Here is a 20,489-nt window from a genome sequence, read left to right as displayed (position 1 = left end):
ACTTATCCATCTGGCTCACAGGCTGGATACAACCTTTTCTTCTGCCGTTCTACTTTGGTTTTTTTTGGTTGGTTGGTTGGTTGGTTTGGTTTGTTTGTTTGTTTTGTAGTGATTTTTTTGTTTGTTTGTTTGGGGGTGGGTTTTTTGTTTTGTTTTGTTTTGTTTTTTTAATCTGTGGTAGACATGAGTCTTTGTTTCAAAGCAAGTTATTTTAATCAAGAGAACAATGATCTTTTTTAGGCCATATACTGAAAACCTGTGGAAAGACACATCAAGGCCAATTACAAGCCAGATGTTGCTGGTATGGATTACCAGATAAATAAACCAGAGGGAAGAGTGCCAAAAGGTCCCCTAGAATCATGTATTTGAATGTTAAATCTATAGCTTCAAGCTCTCTGTGACCTGGCAAAGCAGAAGCGTTAGGGTGAAATCTCAAAAGTTGTTGTTATGATCTGTCCAAGACATACCTTTTGTGTACGTAAGTTACATCCAAATGCATGTAACTCTTAATGTAACACAATGGAAAGCATAGCAATGACAGTAGAGTAGCAAGGCCCTAGGCTGCATCAGGTGAGAATTTGTTCAAATGCAACAGCTGTGGGCACAGAAATAAAAAAAATAAATAAAATAAAATAAAAAAATAAAAAAAAAACTGCTGACCTTCAGAAAGCCTCATGTGTGCCATATATGACAGTTTCCTATACCAAGTATCTTACAGTACTTTCAAATAAATGAGTCCGAAGCTGTAAGTTCAGTCACGCAGCAGTTTTAGTCGAAACACATGCCTGGATGTCAGAACTTGATCTGGTAAAGGGAGGAAAATCCTAGCCAAAACTACAAGTTTCCTCCTCATTCTTTCCATAATGTCCATTAGCTCTTTAAATCTCACCTGGCAAAAGCAAAAGTTCTACCAAGTATCTTACTTATGTAACTACAGTTTAAAACTCTTTGTGCAGACGCTCACAGGCACTTCCATACAGATAAATGTCTAAAAAGAAAATTGTTGCTATGTTTCCAGAATTCAATTTTCACTACAAAACAACACAATTCACTTTCCTTATCAGCAACACCGTGCTACTCACTTTCAGAACAAGAATACAAAGAACTCTGCATGTCCAGCTAGTGGAAATTCCATTTTACATCAACCATCATCAAACTTTATGCCAGTTTGCTAGGTTTCTCCTGCCTGCAGTATTAGCCTACACTAATAAATACTCATTTCTCAGGTACTTGTGCTTGCAGCAACTATTTGCAACTCCCAGCAACTTCCATAGGAGCTACATCTGTGTACATATAGCTTGTTCTGGACTCTGTTTTGCTCATGATTTCCTGTAGTGCTGTTACTTTTAAGTCAGAGTTTGTTGTCTGAACTTTCATTTTCAAATAACTGTTACACAAAAGAGCAGGACAAACAAACACTGAATCTAGACTTATTTCAGAAAGTGGCAAGTTTTTCCAATGATTTTCAGAAGCTGAGGGGCCAGACAAAAGCTCAGCAATATTGCTTCAACTCCTTCAAGAATCCACAATTTCATCTACAACAGGGTTTTGTATGGCTTGTCTGTTTTTTTCCATTCTTACAGAATTAATATCCTTCATTAGACCAACTTGCACTTTGCTAAAAAAGAAAAATGGATTTAAAAATTACTCCCGGGGCCAACGGACCAGAACAACTGTCAAACCCTGTCCATACAGTGGACTCTAATAGAAGTCTTGACATCAGATCAATGGCAGGCAGATGGTGGAAAGCAAAAACAGAAGAGGACATGCTACAAAAGAAAAAAAATGATGGAAATGAGAATCTGTTCTAAACAGTGCAAATCCACTGACTTTGAAGCAAATGCTCCAAGGTAAAAGCAAGGTAAACGCTGCACTTGAGGTATGATTCATTTATTCCCCTCTAAGCATTTATAAAACATAGACAATGGTAATAGAGAATTTAAAAATTGGGATTTGGCACCCTTTTAGATACAGAGACAGAGACCTGTACAAGTTTGTAAGTAGATGAGGTAGCAATTTTTCATCACTGAGACATAATTCTGCTGCGCAGAACTGAGGAGTAAGTAGAGATACATGCTGATGACATGAGGAATTCAAGAGGTCTGAAGAAGCAGACTGAGCCTCTCCTCTTATCATAGCGGTAAAGTCTGCTGCAGTGTTTGGGGAGCTGTGGAATTAAGGACTTTCCAGCACGGCCACCAACACAGCAGAGGAGCACTTCACAGCACTTGACCTCGTCACCTTCTAGAAGGATGTTACTCATTTGTTTACAAGTCATGTCCTGCTGCAGTTCAGACAAGAAATACGAGCAATCAGGTAAGCACTTAAGCAATGGCATGCGGGCAGAGGGAATAAGCTGGAACAATAGGGGATTTCTGCCTGCCTCCCTCTTCACCTCCTCCACCTGACTTTTCCTTCTACTATGGGGCTGGAAGCAGCGCTGTTTTGACTTAAGTGACTGTCTGCAAAGCAGCACCTTCAAGAATTTAGACAGATAAAAACCACGACCTTTTTTTCCAGTCCTTGTTTTCAGCCATCCTTGTGCCCTTCACCCAACCACTGCATGAATAACAACAGCTGAAGAGTCACGCTAAATGGCAGGCTGTTCTCCAGTTGAAATGTGGCAGTATTGCTTTTCACCTTGCCAAAAGGGAAAAAAAAGTCTCTGAATAATTCATTGTAAGGTTCGACAAACTGACCAGTGTCCCTGCTCTCTCTTGTCCCCTGCTTGTGTTTGAGGAAGGAAAGTGAGTCCTCTGTGCACTTTCTTCTCACATCCTCCCAGCAGAAAGCCCCGCTTGAGAGCTGAATTGACTTGACTGTAGTAATATTGTTCTGCTGAGACAAGAGCGATGATCAGCACAACAGCACTGTTAAAAATGTTATAGCCTTCATAAAAACAATCACATCAGCTATAAAACGGTAGGTGATCATGACTGCTGCACCGCTCCCATCATAACTTAGTTTGACTTCTCTGGATGGAGAAACAAATTATAGACAATTCCCTTTTCTTTCCCCCATTACTGTGCAAAGTGATACAGTGTCCCTATTCCCTGCTACACCTCTGATGCTATAAAATAGAATAACGATTTTAAAAGATTGGAGATGAGATTTGGGGTTGGAAATTGTCTGCATAGTGTTACAAGGTCTGTTAAAAAGCAGAACTAAGTAATAACCAGCATACATTTAAGGTTCATGAGAACCAGTAATATAATTCTGGATAGCTCATCTGTATCAATAGATTGAGCAGCACCATCTGCATTCCTCATCTAGGTAAGGCTTCCTATGTTAAAACCACTGATAGTTCTGAATCAGGTCCTGCATATATGTTCTCTGAATGGCTTATGCTAGCATATAATCAGCATTTTGATCTTCTCTTATGCCCTACACATGTTTACGTGGCATAGGACATCAGAATTTAGTATTGAGAAGATCATTCAAGAAAGACTCTGTTTGACTTTGGTCAGAAGAATGAGTGATGTTGTCACTCAGGAAACTGTGGGAGTTTTCACTTCAGAGTGATACATGAGTCTCCAGCAAGGTCTGTTCAGGAAAGAGAATTTATCTACCACAGTGAATGCTGTGCAAATAAATAGCTGATTTTTCAGAGGACTATCCAAAAGGAAAAGAGGTCAGCAAGTAGCTTAGGCTTTATCAAATCAGACTTCTTTTGCTTGCTCATTTGTTTTCCTCGCTGAAATTAAAAGCCCAAGAAAAAAAATGTTTTGGCTCTGAAAATAATGTCTCCTTTTATTTCCATGGAAACTACAACAGATACAAAGAGCACAATAACACTATTTGATAGAGCAAATTGTCAGCTACAAGGTAATATTTCTCAGCCATAAAAATTTGCATCAACAGAGGTGACTCACTGTCACTGTCGCCACTGCTGAAACACACCATCCACTGCCTCACTGTGTTCACATCCACTGCTTGATCTCTAGAAACATTCAGCAAGCATCAGTGAATGTCAATCAGTGTCATTCTTTTCTCATAGAGAAATTCAGTGACCTCCCGTTGCTTCAGAGACACTTCCATGTCAGATACCATTTTGTTAGACTGCCCCTCTGCTGCCATCTATTGCACAGCAACAAAAGGTAATGGAATATTGGCGAGAAGGTTCAGTCTCTGCTGCTATACCACAAACATCCATTTTTTTTCTAACAGTGTGAGATTCATATCAAATTTACAAGAAGACAGTTAAAGATGTGACATATCATGGGAAATAGAAAATTATCCAGAAATTGAAAATTTATGTATGAATATTATCTGTTGTAGAAGGAGAGACACAATCTAAGTACAAGATATCATACACATATTTATGTGTCTTACAGAAAGATTAGGGCTTTTTTCTTCCCTAAATTCACAGTATGTAAAGCCAAGCATTATTACTACAGTAAGAGATAAACATAATGTCTTCAGATGGAGGGAGAAAACAGTAAGTTTTAGAATTTTCTAAACTAGGTATTTCACATGCAGTAATTCAGGTACATTGATTCACATTTCCTTGATATAGAGGCTTTGAAACTAAAGCCCTGTCTCACTGAGTAGTAGTGAGTCATGACTTTTGAATGACAGTAAACTGCAGTGTCTAGCTCTGACAGCTCACAACACAGTAAATTTTTTGATCTGTCATTGATCTGGAAGTATTTTTAGTCCTGGGCTTTTGGGAGGAGAAAACCAGACATGCTGACATCACTGTGAATGATGCCATAGAATAAAAATGAAATTCCATGCTTGGGAGAAAGTGAGAAACATTTGTTGTAGTCTGGTGTTTTAACAGTGACTTATTGCAATTATGCCTATTTGAAAAAGACATATTTTTGATGGAAATGTATTAGCAAAGAAATTTACAAGTCAAAGGATCATAATTAGATGGCATAAATTTCCCAAAGACATTTACTGCCTATCATGCCATATACTGTTATAACAGTGATTTTTTATTAAATGTTATTTTGAGCTGAGAAACATTGAAGTCTAAAATATTTGCAAAGCAACCAAGAGAGTTCTAGACACAGTGCTCAAAAGTGTTTATCATTCACTACTACATACAGTCAAAAGCCTTGGAGTTTGGTGTAGAATGTTACAACACCAGTTGAAACATTGCCCAATTTGGAGATTTGAAGAGGATAAGCCCTCTCAGAAGAAGATGTTTTAACATCATTTGCTGTATTTTTTTTCAGAACGAATGTTTTGCAATAGTGATTTCACAGTTTGCTTCCCCTGCATTGATCCTCCATAGACTCCCCCTGATTGTTTCAACGTAAAAATGTGTTACTCTGTGCCATAGCCTTTTTGTCAGCGGTAGGCAGTACAAGGACAGGGCAAAAGGGACATGTAGGGTCACTTAATTCAGAGTCTTCAAAGCCATTAGATTTGCTCTCAGCATATTCAACAGACCTCCACTTTCCAGAGCACAACATGACAGTGCACTGGAGTATTGCTTCTCAAGGATAGATGTGCTCTTCCTTTTTGTTTGAAAAAAAAAAAAAAAAAAAAAAAATTATTCTGTATCAGACTAAGATTATACTGCAAAAACTTGTCTTCACTGCAGAATGTAGAAGCACACCTTTTCAGATGACTCTCCTATTAATGTCTCTAAATTAGGATGAGAGAAAGATTTGAACATTTGCCTCTTATCAAATTTCCTTTTAAAACAAATACACCATTGTGAAACATTCTACGTGAACAAAAATGAGTTCAACCCCATAAAAACTATGGAAGCATATCTCTCTAAGCCCGGCCTAGCAATAATACAGTAGCAGATGGTGCATGCTAGTCCTAAAAGCAAACTACAGTGCTTTCACAGTGAAATTCATCTAACTTCTTGTTTTCTAAACTTTCATCACTGAAAAGGTCAAGGACTGTAGTGCTGTCCTACCCACGCATCCTGAGCATGTCACTCCATCACCCTAGAACATGATATGCAGATCCCCAGCCCTCTTCTGCAGGTGTTCTAACACTGCATCTGGTGTTGGGCTAGGTACAATGAGGCCCCAAACGACCAGAGTTCTCTTGAGACCTCTGCAAACTGTGGTCACTGACTTAGAGCCAGGTGACAGATCTCCCTCATCCTGCAGTCATCCTGGATTTAACAAAGTAAGCAGGTTTTTTGTGTTTTGTTTAGTTTGGGGTGGTTTTTTTTTTTTTTTTTTTGGGGGGGGGGGGGGGGGGGGGAGGGGGTTGTTTGTTTGTTTGTTTGTTTTTTGGTTCACATAAAATCTGTGCAGTTTTACTTTGAAAATTCAGCTCTGACTAAGAATTTTCTTCTCCCCACTTCTCCCATCTGGCTGTTTATTGCTGACTCCCCTTCCAGCTGAGAACAGTAACTGGCACATCACCACCCATAGAGACTCTCTAATGATCCAGGGGAAATCTATTCACACCGTACCATCACATAAATCACAGCAGTTGGTCTGTGACTTACAAAACCCTAGTGAGGGCCAAATTTTGAGCTCCCAATATTCAGAGTCAGTTTTGAGGGGTGTGTTTGATTATTTTTTCTTTTTCTTTTTTTTTTTTTTATTCTTCTTTTTTATTTTTTGCAGTAGAACTGCTTTCATTCCTGCATTTCACCTGCTGAGTCAATCTAAGGCATCATAATGGCCCATAAAACTACCATCTGGGACATAAAATCTCATGTTTCTGTTCACTAAAAAGTTCTAGCACCTATTATGGCAGAACTTCCCCTGCTATGATGTGCTCTGGTTAGCCCAGGTTGTTACAGAGGGAGACTGTGCATGTATGCAAGCTACTCTATTACGGTAGCACAGCAGCACAGGGAGTTAAAGCCTATGCTGATTTTTCCCTGCTAATATTTTAATTTAATATAAACTAAGTGATTTCTGGGAAAAATCCTACTCAATGCACATACAAACACACATGCAAAAATCACATATTCTCTGCTTACACAATCATATCTGAAATGTGCTGTTGTGATATGCAACAAATATAAAAGGAAATCGAGCACTCAGCACCAACAAAGTAGAAGGGCTATTTTTCCTTTTCACAGAAGGATATTGACATCAAGTCATGATGAATCAGGAGAGTAATGATACTCACAAACCTACAGATCCTGCACTTCAAAAGCTCCCATCCTTCTGAGCACCCACAGCATCCCTTAGCTGTACTGAGAATTGAGGATTCAGTACTGTTGAGGATGAAGCAATGAAAGCATTAACTCAACCAGAAGAAAAGCTTACAGTATAGAATGACAGAAAAGAAAAATGCTTGAATAGAAGTATTTTTGTGGCATCAGACACTACATGAGGTTTATGGTATCTGTGTGAAAATAAAGCAAAACCAACTTCCCAAAGCTTGTCATTCAACTCCTCCCTTTCCTCCTAGCTTTCATTTTAGCCAAAAGGAAGCCTTGGTTGAAAACCTTAGGGCATAAATTTATCCAATTCTGATTTGTTGTCTCTACTTATAGCAGTTACTCCATCTGAAAACTAAAGTCCTTCCTAAAATAAGTTATTAGATATATAATCAATATTGAAAGTACTCATAGATTCACTGTTTATCAAAACATAATAAACATGTTCAATAACCACACTGAAGTATTTAAATATGTATTAAAACAAACATTTGGCTAATTTTAGCTCTTGACTGGAGGGCACAGTAAGCAGCAATTCATCTTATGTAAGGTCATAAATTTGTGTGAGAATATCAGTGTCAAAACCAAGTCTGAGACCAATAAATACAAAACACAAAAATTTTTCCCTTATAAAACATGATCACAGTACAAAAGTACTCTGATATTAAGACTTTAAAGTGACAAAAAAAAAATCTAGTTACTAATTGCCAATTCAAGTTGAATGTGATCTAATTAATCACTCTCTCTCCTTTTTTCTTGCTTTCATTTTTTTCCTTTAAAAGGAAGAAGAAAATTCTAATTTAGCTCCTGGTGCAGCATTTCATGGAACACTGATGAATTTTAAGAACTGAAATGAGCCAGTATTGCCCTTAAGAGGAAGCGGATGTAAATAAAGTATTATTATAACTGAGATGGTTGAGGGACACAGAGGTACAGTCTTGCAAAATTAGATAATACATTTGATTATTAACAGTTGATATGTTTGGAAAAAAATAAAAATCAAAAATCCACATTTTCAGTCCCAGAGTTCCATAAACAAGCATCAGCATAGTGTAAGAATGAAATAAGTAAGTGCAAGTTACATAGGCAAAGCTGGCAGGGAAGATGAAAAATACCACAGAGTAAAACATATGAAGCCATAGTCCAGTTTGAGTCTGGTCATGGCTCCGGAGCCTCTGAACATGATCTATTTGGCACACATCTTTCACTTGCACATTTCATACTGAGGGGTCTGGTGAAGGCACAGCATCAGGCACAGTTCACTAATGAGATCTAAAAGGACAAGCACAGTCAGGAAGCATCAGGATTCATCCTGGCTGGGTGCTCTGATATTTTGTAGTCCACTCTCAATAGTCTGCACCTAGCCATAGTGGCCATTGTTTTATGTGGAAGGTGAATGCTTCCAAAACTTGGCTAAGAGAAACATTGTTTAGATGCCTGATTGAGAGCAGGATCCTGGACCTTGCACAGACAAGGCAGATGTGGCTGCCAAAACAAGTACAGGAAAAATCCCTTATCCAGAAAACCAACACATATCCTCTATGTCAGAGGTAGAGATTCAACATTCACAGCAGATCACATTTTCACAATTCTGGATGTAATTTTGGTCTTAAAATGCATGCTCCTCTCTGAGTCACTTCTGAGCCAATCATTTACGTTAAGTCTGGATGTGCTGGTTTTTAACATTTTGGTGTTTTCTTTTCAACACAAGTACAGCCTGGATGACTGGCAACTTCATTAACTCTGGACATACAGATACAGATGTTCTCCATGGCTTGCTCTGGAGACAAGTGTTTGGGAATCTCAAAGTGATCTCCCTTGCATGCTATCCCAATGCCTGCTCAGTTGGGACTGTGGGAGATAAGTCACATCGGAACAGCAAGGTGACATTGGAGCTGAAAATTATTTATTTATCTACCTCTTAACTAATTCTGACTGTTTCATTGCTACCCAGTGTGAATAGCTCCCCTTACACAGAGCTTTTACAGATTAGATATCAATAATACAAAAAGTATGTGAACATATGATTTCTAGTATTTCATGTGAGTTCTAGGCAAACTGCAATCTGTTCATCATTAACACTGACAGATTTGGTCAGGAGATGCTTTGTTTGGACACATCTATTAAAAGATGCATTCCTTCTCAACTTTCCTCTCAGCATATGAGGTAGCAGAATGTTGTAACATATCTACATGTTGTGAAGCTTTGGATTGTTCTTGTCTTTAGGAACAGGCTTACACATTTGTTCAGAATGATAAGACAACAAATTCTGCCTTGTGTAAGAGTGATGGATTTGACTTTGCTGCCCCTGGGCTATATTGAAGTTCCTATGAAATCAGTGTCACATACACTATGATGCTCTGTCTTCTTTAACAGTTAAAATATTAATTAAAACAAAAGCTAATTGACAAGCTGGAGCTGAATGGAGGAATTATCTAATAATGTATGATTAAACAATAGTAAACAAGGTCACTGCTTGACTAAATATTCAGTAATTAGTAATTAGATTTTGTCGGTCGATCTCTTTAAAAGACCTGATTGGAGATGACCTCTTTCTTTTAGATTAAATGTCTGCTCAGGCTGAGTTATTATTGATCAAGAAGCTGACCTTACTGCCAACACTGGTGTTCCTACACTACTAATCTCTTTGCATATTGTATACACGTAGTTGCTGAAAAACTTCAAAGAGATTCGATCAAGTTGATGATTGCTTAGTTAATTAACAAGGTGCCATTTGTTAGTATTCCAGACTGAGTTGCTCACTGCAGTCTTAGAGAAATTACTCCTAGAATTTAGTTAAAAAAAGAGACAGAGAAAAAAGACTCTGTGCAGTTTGCATTCTATGGGACAAGTCTTGCCTTTTTTCCCAGACATCAGAAATGAAGCTTTTTTTCTCCTCTCTTGTAAGCAGAGGAAGGGTGAAATGAAAAAGGCAGTGCCTTTAGTTCTTTGCATCCTGCAAGGTGAGCTTAGGTTCATGAGTGCTTTGCAAATAGTCAAAGTACAACAGTGATATCACGGAGGCTTTTAGCTATCTCAGCTTCAATTACCTGCCTTCAGACAGTCCGTATGACCACATGGCAATGATCAAAAATTTCCCTTTAGGACATAAATTCATAAAGCCTTATGTCTACTCATTTCCCAGTGGACATACTCCTCCTAGGCTGCATATTACCAGAAGCCTTCAAGTACATCCTCCAAAATTTTGCTGTAATTCTCTCTATAGAAGGTAAAACAATAATTCTTTCTTGGAGAAAATGTCCAAATATGCATCAGGCATACAGTCCCAAAATTTTATTCATTGTGCAGTAAGGCAGTCTCTGTTTAAGGGCCAACGGCGTTAACTTAGTCAGGGTTTAAGGTATACCTGACAAAAAACACCACAGATCTATACAAAATGTCAACTGATTCCACAGGTACATGGAGCTGCACTAAGAAGTCTGCTTAGTACAAGAAATTTCACAAATCATGTAGAAACTGTGGTTCAAGCATTTGCAACAAATGTTTGGTGCACAACATGGATCTAGGCAGATACAAATACTTCAAGTGTCAAACTCTGCTTTGGGTTACCAGAACATTTAAGTTTGAGAGCTTGAGAAGTGCTGTCTGAAGCAATATTGTCAAGATGCAACATGGATGAAATCTTTCAGTTAGTCTTTCCAATCTACCTGAAAGCATAGAGTGAATATACCCTCATTCAAAAGCCTTTTCTGCTTTTATTTGCAGCGTCATCCCTTTTATGTTCCCATAGTTTTCTTCAAATTAAGTTCCAAATTTTCTATCTGCCATCTATGCTGAAAATGGTACATATGGAGTTTCAGTAAGGCTATTCTGAAGCAAGCTAAAATACATGGGGAAAAAAAAATCAGAAGAAAGAAAAGTTACAAACTTGAAATGAAGTATAGTGCAGTACACAATCAGTTTCATGCTCAGGCTCTGAATTAGCTGGCTGTTTTCTGTTTGTATGTTTCTAGAGTCACTCATTACAAAAATATTAGAATGGAGCTTACCTGCATCCAACAGCTATTAAAAAGAACACTTGTCTTTGATAGCTAAGCAACAAAAGCAACAAGTTTGAAATTAATTTTTCAGAACTGACATGTTCAACATTCATAGCATGTTAAAGATAAAAATCAGTTGGATATTTGCTGATGTCAGTATAAAACTTTCAGAGTAATGTGAAGATCAAAACGGAGAAAGAAAAGACAGATTAGAAATCTTTTAAAAATAGTTCTTCTCAGAACACTGTAGCTACTGGCTTTATAGATAGATAACTCTCACGGTGTCATTTAGGGACAGCTGCACGGTTTGTCAGGCCATGGCAACCTCTGCTTTAATAGTATACATATATGGTTACAATGAACTATTTGTAAAAGGTCAAAAATGTTCATAGTTTGCCTTCACAGGGCCTGTTTCTGTGAGATTTGCATCTCAATGCAAAGACACTCCCATATTTCTCTGTCTAAGTATAGATTTACTGAGATCAATGGGGATTGTCACCCATCTATTGTCAAGCACAGTGCATGCTCCTACTGGAGCTTTCTCTGCCTTTAAACAGATATATTGGCTATACCCACATATGCTGTCATCAGAAGCAAACATTTCCTCCCCGGATCTTAGCTAGATGTCATACAGATGGACGTCAGAGAACAGCATCTTTTCTCCAGGCAATGCCAGAAATGATTATGATGTCATTAACTCTTACTTCTGCAGCATTTGGTTGCAATAATGTCTAAACTAAAGCATGTGACTGGTTAAAAATGATGGTGGAAGCTGTGAGAGGAAATTGCAGTTCTAGCCAAAACAACATGGTTTGCAAGCTTAGTTCCACTTAATTTTCAAGTTCTTTTCGTATGAAAAAACCCAATGTTGGTTAACCTTAAAATAAGAGAAATATAATTTTTTTCTTTTTTTCTCATGAGTCCTTTTTAAATTGTTATTAATAGGATAAAACATTTGGAGGCTTAACAGGAAATGTTTAATTCCAGTGTTTGTGTTAACTTGTTTAAAAAAGAAAATCAAATTCCTAACTGAGGCATTGTTTCAAAACCAAAATTTGTAGTAAAAATGTTTAAATGAAATATTTACATTCTCTCTCTTTCTGGAACATAAATTAATATACCTCTCACTGCAGTATTTGCTAAATGCATTGCTTATTGGTGGAAAAAAAATGTTTTGGTGAAAAATGCCACTTGTGTTTGGAATTCTATCTCTGCTATATCTGTTCTCACTCCAGCACACACAACAGAAGAGTAGAAACTCAAGCGTGGTACATTAAGTGGCTTTATCAAGTCTCTTTAGACAAAGAAATGTTAAGAGAATTCCCATTGCAAGGCTCCATTTAGCAAATGTGTTTGTACTCACTGTTGTCTCCTCCTGATGAAGAAAGGGCTGTGGTGAACACATACACCTGAAACCTATGCTCACAAGGAACCCCAGAGATGTGGCACCTCAGCTAAATCTCTCTTACCATTTTGCTTTCCATTGTTTCCATCCAGGGAACAGTGGAAGCCATGAAAGGATTTTTCTTCATAGCCTAAATATAGACAGCAGATACTCAGAGCTAAGTGCACATTGGAATAAAGTTGCCTGAAATCTGTCCTTCTCCTTCAACCCACAAGACAATTTGTGCAGACAAATGTACGTGTCAAACTGGAGAGTCTTACTAAAATTCTGTGTTTAAACAGGAAGTAAACCAAAACCTCTTTCCTCACAAAAAAATTAGGAGGTAAAAGTGTTAAGCAACTTTCTGTTGAACTTTTATTACCTAAAGTATAGCTCTGGTTTGTAATTGCTGCTGAATACAACTTTTAAACAATACAAAGTCACTTAAAAATAATAAAACTGGCCTGGAGAGAAGTAGTAATTTGATTATTTTACTCCTTTAGGAGTAACTTGTGTTTAATCTACCAATCCTCTGGTTTAGACATCTGTTAGGTATTCATTTTTACATATGTTAACACAGATCAAATTGTTTTTAAAATTATACCTCTGTGAGAAATTCAATATGTATAATAGAAAAGAAAAAAAAAAAAACCAAAGAACAGTCTCTTAAATAATTTTCAGCCCTGCAAGGTGGATAATTTTCTCTAAATCCAGTGTCATAAGCAGAGTGAGAGGACACTAGCAGTGAGTTATCTTCAGGTATAGAAGCAAAAGTCTATCCAAAGTAAGGGGTTAAATGTGAGATGTATGAAGAGTCCAATGCTTGTTTGAAAAAATCACTGAATAAATATTAGGCAAGTTGTAGCTTTCTGCTGACCTCCTAGGTGTTGGGGACTAGGAAAGGAAGCAACAGGAAGAAATTCAAACAAAATTAACTCCTATAAAATAGGAAATTTATTCAGAAGGTATGGAGGAATGTTAATGCTTTCAGATGCATCCACCTTTCATGCTGCCCTTGAACAACTAAGGGAAGGTCATGCACCATACAGGCAAGCATCTGGAGTCTGCTTCTCTGTACAGCTTCTGTCTGCTTGTTCCATAGTAGCTGGAATCCACTCTTATGAGCTTCATGCCTGCAGTATTAAGTGCTAATACCAAAAGCATCAAGTGACCTAAAAGGCATGTCACCCCCATCTCTAGTGTTCCTTTGGGAATCAGAACAAGCCCTGGTGGGGAATCCAGATCTACAGGCAACTCCCAGACAAAGGGAAGGGAAAAAACCTGAATGAGAAAAGCTCTGTAGATCAGAACATTGGGAAACTCATCTGCCCTCCTGTACTAACCAAGAGGGATAATATCACAGATGCTCAGATGTCCTGAGCTCTGGGGAACTGGCCCACTTTCAAGGAATTGTTTTAATTACAGCTTTGGGATCCTTCCTGAGATTCACTGGCAGCACTTCACATTTCCAAGCTTGGACACCCTCAGGCATTGTGCAAAGGATGCTTTCAGTTCTACATGAATTGAATGGCAGCTCAAGGCAGTGAGCTCCTAACATGGTAGAATCAGGGGAAGGTAGTAGCCCATGGAGCAACTGTACAATACTTTAACAGCTTTTATGATGAAGGCAGCTGGTTAGGCAAAAGTATCTCACAGGCTGAATTTGAACCATGCTGCCAGCTGGAGCACGCTGTGTGGTCAGGCATATAACTACAGGCAGAGAATATGAGGGGGTGAGGAAAAGTTCATTTATAGCCACCTCCTCCGAATGTCTTACCAAGGGCTCTATACCAGTTTCCCATGTAGGGAGTGATAGAAGAATTTCTTCTCACAAGCAGCTCAAGAATTTCACAAAGACTCCTGTAAGTGCTATAGTTAACTCAAACCATTTAATACTAGTAGAACACGTGGGAAGAAGGCAACTAGGTTTACCTTCACCTCCCTTTTTATGTTTCACAAACTCTTAAAACACGCTGCTAATGAAACATGCATTCACTATGCGGAGAGAAGCAGGGAGACCACAGCTGAATGTCAGATTAATTTATTTTCTTTGAGGGTTATAAATTCACCATGGACTGTGGTGGGAGGCACATTCCTAACTCGCCAACCCCAACTTTCTGCCAGTTCCTGGGAGCTGGCAGCCCTCTACTGGCCACCCACCCACTCTGCCTTGCACTCACACCCTAAGAAACCACCCCAAAATATCAAGTGAGACAGAAGGTTCTGTAGCAGTGTCAGAAAACAGTCAGTTCGGAGCTTCAAGCTTAATTTTTACTGCATTCAGGTCTGGCCAGGCTGATAACAGCAGTCCGTTTCCCAAGAATGAGTCTCTTAATAAAATTAGGAGGCAGCTCATTGTGCTTCAGCTTTTTGTAGAACTTCCCTGGTGTGTGTATATATATTTAAGTCCTTGACAAATTCAGACTCCACTGGAGCAGTAAGAAAGCTAAAGTCAAATTAATCAGAATAGATTCCCTAGATGAGACAGTCATTGCTGCTGAGTAAACCTTTAGGGAGAAAAGTTGTCCTTGAAAAATATTTGATGAAGCTGTTGCACCAGGAAAGGGACTAAAGCTATGAATAAAACAGCCACAGAGAGCTCCAGGGGCCCCATAGGCTCAGCTTAAGCAGAGACACAACAAAGACAAAGGATACTGATATGGAGAATTTATCACGATCAAAAACACTAAACATCTCCAAATCTAGAGAAATCCAGATCTCTGTGCCACCAAGTCCAAGAATCAGAAACAAGATTTTGCCCCAAGGTGTCCTCTGAGCTAGGCTGAGCATTTAGATCCCTTGAGTAGGCAGCAGTGGAGCTGAAGGGAAGTTTCTTCCAAACCACATCCCAAAACACTGGTTTATATGGGGGCTCTACCTCCATTTCACAGCCGGAACTAGAGCAGAGGTTCTTTCCAGGTCATGATGCAGACTGGAGACACCCACTCCTCCTGCTCCATCCATGACTTTTATTCAGTGCTCAGTGTGGGAGGGTCTTGCACCATCCATATCTGACATTGGATTCAGTTCACCTCCATGGATGGAAGCACGAGGGACCATGCTGCAGTTAGATCAGGATATTGAGAATTCTTCATCTTCCAATCATACAAAAAAATTATTTTTCCTTTCTGGAAAGTCTTGAACTTTTTCTTAAAATATACATGCAAATCTGACTGGCTGGAACATTTTTATGAGCAACTGGAAATCCAGTGACTGCGGAAAAACAGACTTGTCCACTCCAGTGGTCCAAGTGGTCCTGCACTCTGTGTCTAGCCAAGCAGCAGCAGTGTCGAAGAAGGAGGATGAGAACAGCACAGATTTTTAGGGATAACCCTTCAGAGCACTCCCTCACCCATCAGTGATTTGTAGCTCAAGGAACTTCCTGAACCAGAAGCAGCATATATATATATATATATATATATTTTAATATTCTTTATATTTGTTTGACTTCTTACACCCTTTCGCGTGCTTATTTACTTCAGGGATAAACATGAACCTTTATCTTATGCCATACCCTGTGGCAAGGAGTTCTCTAAAATATTTTTTTTCTCATGACTCAGCAACAGAAAATGAATGTAACCTCAGGCTCACCTTAGAAAACATTGAGAGAAGTACAGCTGCTACAAAGCCTCTCTGTCACAGCATTCTTTGTTTTGCCACAGCTAGACACTTCCAAAGGACAATGTGGTGATGTGTGGAAACTTCTTTTCAGTAACTGAAGTGATGAATTTAGTCATGAGATCAACATACAAGCTTTCATGCGATTATGTTGAGCCCACTTAACTCAATTTCCTCCATCATCCTCAAACTTCAGTCAGATATCATTTTCATCTCCTTTTGTACTAATAAAGTTGCTTTATCATTTCTGTCTAAACAAGTAGAATATATAGAAGTTTGGTTATGGTTTTTTTTGGAGGAGAAGGCAGTATGCATCCACAGATTGAAGCAAGATCAGGGTCACATGTTATATAAATAGAAGTACTGCCAGATGTAATTTACTAACAAACATCTAAGACAGTAAGTACTGACTCTGGCTAGTGTGAACAAGAAGTATACAGATCTGTTCACTCTGAGCCATCTCAGTACTGAGTTGTACTGTCAGAGGTGTCCTCCTGCAGAAGAGGCAAAAAAACAAAGGCCTGACTACTAGTGATCTTGACATTTCTTACAATTATGTTTTTGTAGCCGTAGTGTCAGCTCAACCTCAAATTTTCTGATATTCAGTTTGACTCTGTTTTCCCTTCATCTACCATTTTCATCAGACAAGAAACAGTACCTTCTTAATGCTTTTCTCTATGGGTTGTGTAGCAATGCTCATTGCTGACTCCTCTGTAAGAGCTTCAGAGTACCTCACAGAGAGGTTTCAAGGGGGACTTTTAACTGTTATTCCGGTGAAGTTATTCTCACACATGGTTTATAAAGCATTCTGAGATCCTAAGGGATGGAAGGTGCTATATAAATGCAAATTGTTGCTGTTGTTATGCATGAAACATAGCCAGGTTTTAAAGTAGACTGACTGTGAAAAATGTCATTCCTCCTGACCTTTCCTGATGAGAACCAGTGTGATTAGAAAATCTCTAAACTGTTTGGACATAAAGACAAACTCCAGTTCAAATTATCTGGAAGGTAATAACTATACTCAAAGTGAGCAGATGAGTTAAGGGAATAAAAAAATCATCCCTGACTTAAGGCAATACTGATAAGACACTGGTCTTCAGGCCAAGCAATTTGGACTCTTATTTTGACCCTATTCTAGCTGTACTAGACTAGGACAACTGGGAGGAAACCTGTTCACTGTTCAGCACTTCTGTTCCCTCCTCCTCCCTCACACACCATCTGTTTTGTCTATCCATATGCTTTGTGTCTGTCTACATTGCAAATTGTCTCTAGCTCACTGTACAGTGCTTACTAAAATCTTCTTCTCACAGTTTCCACATAAACAAAGTGGGCTAAGCAGCTGTGTCAGGTGCCCAGAAAAAGGTTTGCAAATTGGATGGTGCTAATGGGAAAAGTGGGGCTATGGACTTTCAATCTCCTACTTTCTTCCTCCCAAGTAAATATTCAGATTCCTTACCATGCTATTTTGAGAAACATGAGCTAGCTTACAGTTAATTAGCTGGGGCAAACTGCTGTATTAATATAGATTAATACAGCTGTATTGCCTCAGGTGTAAGCTACATTGTGCAGAACCAGCCTGGGAATCATGGCATGACTGCGCTGGCCTTTGAACAGTTAGTTATCCTCAGTACTCAGTAAGAAAAAATGATACAGAACAAGGAGACTGAGGAAGAAATTCAGTATCTACCTTCACTTATAATCATGGAATAGTATTCTCCACAGTTAGTCCTTAAATTTTCCTGCCTTTTGTATGTCCTCCACTGGATATGAGCAGATTACCTTCTCTAGAACCCACTCACGGAGCAACACAGTTATGTTCATCTTGCACAGATTCCTTGGATCACATTTGGAAAGCTGAAAAAATCTTTGTGCTTCATGGCACCACTCTCTGCTCTTTCCTTCAGCAGTCTCCTGCATGGCCAATTCAGGCAAACTTTTGAAATCTATTTTGTCTATTGTCCTCCCATTCTGTTATGCCAGCAAATAGAGAGTAGCCTGTTGATTTGACTGCTGTTGGTGGAAGTTTAATACGGTCATCAAGAGACACCAGAATAATTGTCTAAGACCCATTCACCAACTATTTCCCAGTCCCTTGCCGTGATTAAATTTCTAACAGAAATCACAACATTAGCCAGGTGTGATAGCTGTGAAAACCAGGGCAAAATGATAGCAGTGGGGGAGTACAGAATGTGAATGGTGGATCAGATTATCAAGCTGGTAATAAAAGGAACAGATGTCTTTCATGCAGTTTTAATATTGAAAGTACATTCTTCCCATGTTAGTGTACAAGGTACTTCCATTTTTTCTTTTAGTAGAGGTTTTATTTTGAAGCAAGATAACAGCTAAGAAGTGGATGGCAGCAGTTCAGCTGGTGGATTCTTGCCCATTTTTTATTTTTCTTTTTGAATGTGGGAAGGTGGGCTAACTTTGGCCCCAATTAATTTCATAGGGAGTTAAACACAGAACTGTAGAAGTCAGAAAAGAAAGTGCTGGTTTATTTTTGTCCAGACTAAGAACAGAGTTGATATTCAACCTAGCAGCTTATTCCCACAACATCAATTCAACCTTCTCTGGACAACTCTTCCACAAGAAATTATGAAGTGTGAAATTAATCTTGGAAAGACTGTAGAAATTAGTCACTCCATACTGGGCATAAATCTCTCTCATTCACAGATCTGCTTTTTGGTATTGGCACAAAGTGTCTCTCAGTATTCTAGGCGTGCACAAAAATTGCAAATCAGACACTGAGAAGGCCAAATATATTGTGACCTTGTGTTGCACCTGGCTTAAAACTAATCAGAGATTTTATTTATTTATTCCAGAAAAACAAAGTCTCTTACTTCTTTGGGCAATCCTAGAAGTGTTATCTCACATCTAGAGATAATTACATTCTCATAAAGTCTAAGAACCACCCATAAACCTACTTCTAGCTTGAAACACTGGTAAAATGATTTTCACTGGAAACTTAGAAGCATCAAGAGAAAGAATATGCACACCATCTTGATCGGAAAACATTTCTCTTTGAAAGACCACACAGAAATGGCACTTCTGGACTCCAACCCTACACGTTGCCTACTCAGCAAGTCTTCTAGTAAGATCATACTCTCACCAAAGAATTAAAAAAAAAAAAAAAAAAAAAAGGGAAGGGAAGGGAAGGGAAGGGAAGGGAAGGGAAGGGAAGGGAAGGGAAGGGAAGGGAAGGGAAGGGAAGGGAAGGGAAGGGAAGGGAAGGGAAGGGAAGGGAAGGGAAGGGAAGGGAAGGGAAGGGAAGGGAAGGGAAGGGAAGGGAAGGGAACAGTCCTTAGTCTTTCCTCAGATGCAAATGGGAAAAATAGATCCACCTGACTCAGGAAGAAATAACTACTGGGGGGAGTTCAAATAGAGTCCAGAACTAGACCAGGATTAAAACATTATTCAAATTATTATCAAGCCAAACATGAAAATTTCATTCTCATTTACAGAAGTGACTGACAATGCAATTTCACACCATTTTTACAAACCTTTCCCTAATTTCAAAGCAAGTCCAGTGACATTTGAGTTTATATGCTTGATATTTTGAAAATTGTGTTTAAAATAAAAAAGAGTAATTCCACTCCTGAGTGAAACATTGCAAGATTGTATCTCCAAAATGAATTTAAATCTTGTCTGGCTTCTGAAAAACTCTCTCAGGTGAACAAAAAATTCTTCCTACCCATTTAAAGGTTTATACATGTTACCCATATTAAATGGGTAACAACACTTAGAACGCTCTAAGAAGGAAAAACAGCTTCATCAATGAATCAGTTTCTTGTTTTTGTCCAATCATGAAAAAAAGTGTTTTTTTTTTGTTTGTTTGTTTGTTTTTTTCTTTTTTTCTCCTGAAGGTATATCCTACACTTACAAGGGAGCATTTCAGCTACTCTACCAACAGCAGCTGAAGAAGCATACAAAATTTACTCTTGATTTTTTTCTCCTAAGAATATTGTCCACTACATGCATTTAAATTCATTTAAATTGTACCAGGATAATCCGCATAAAAAGAATCAATGAAAATATGGAATTAACTGTCATGTTTCTTCTAAATTAAGTTACTATACTGACAGGTATGCACCAGCAGATCTCTCTAGAAAACAGCAAGTTGCTTTACTCCTTTTCAGAAGTTGCATAAAGTTTTGTAGAGAACATCGTGTGTTTCATCACAAAGTGCTTACAGATGAGACAATTTCTGCCAGAAATTTTCAAAAATAAACTTTTTCCTTATACATTATCTTTCTTTTCTCCAGTTTTTCTCCTTTTAGATGATATTTTAATTTTTACAAAGTAAATGAAGACTTTGCACCATCAAGAGAAAATAAAAGGCAAAATACAGAAAAGTCAGAAGAAAATATGAGCAAAACAGAATTGTGAGGAG

Source organism: Gallus gallus, chromosome 2 (genome assembly GCF_016699485.2).
Source record: "Gallus gallus isolate bGalGal1 chromosome 2, bGalGal1.mat.broiler.GRCg7b, whole genome shotgun sequence".
Taxonomy (NCBI): domain Eukaryota; kingdom Metazoa; phylum Chordata; class Aves; order Galliformes; family Phasianidae; genus Gallus; species Gallus gallus.
The sequence above is the reverse complement of the archived record's forward strand: the minus strand, read 5'-3'. Positions refer to the sequence as shown.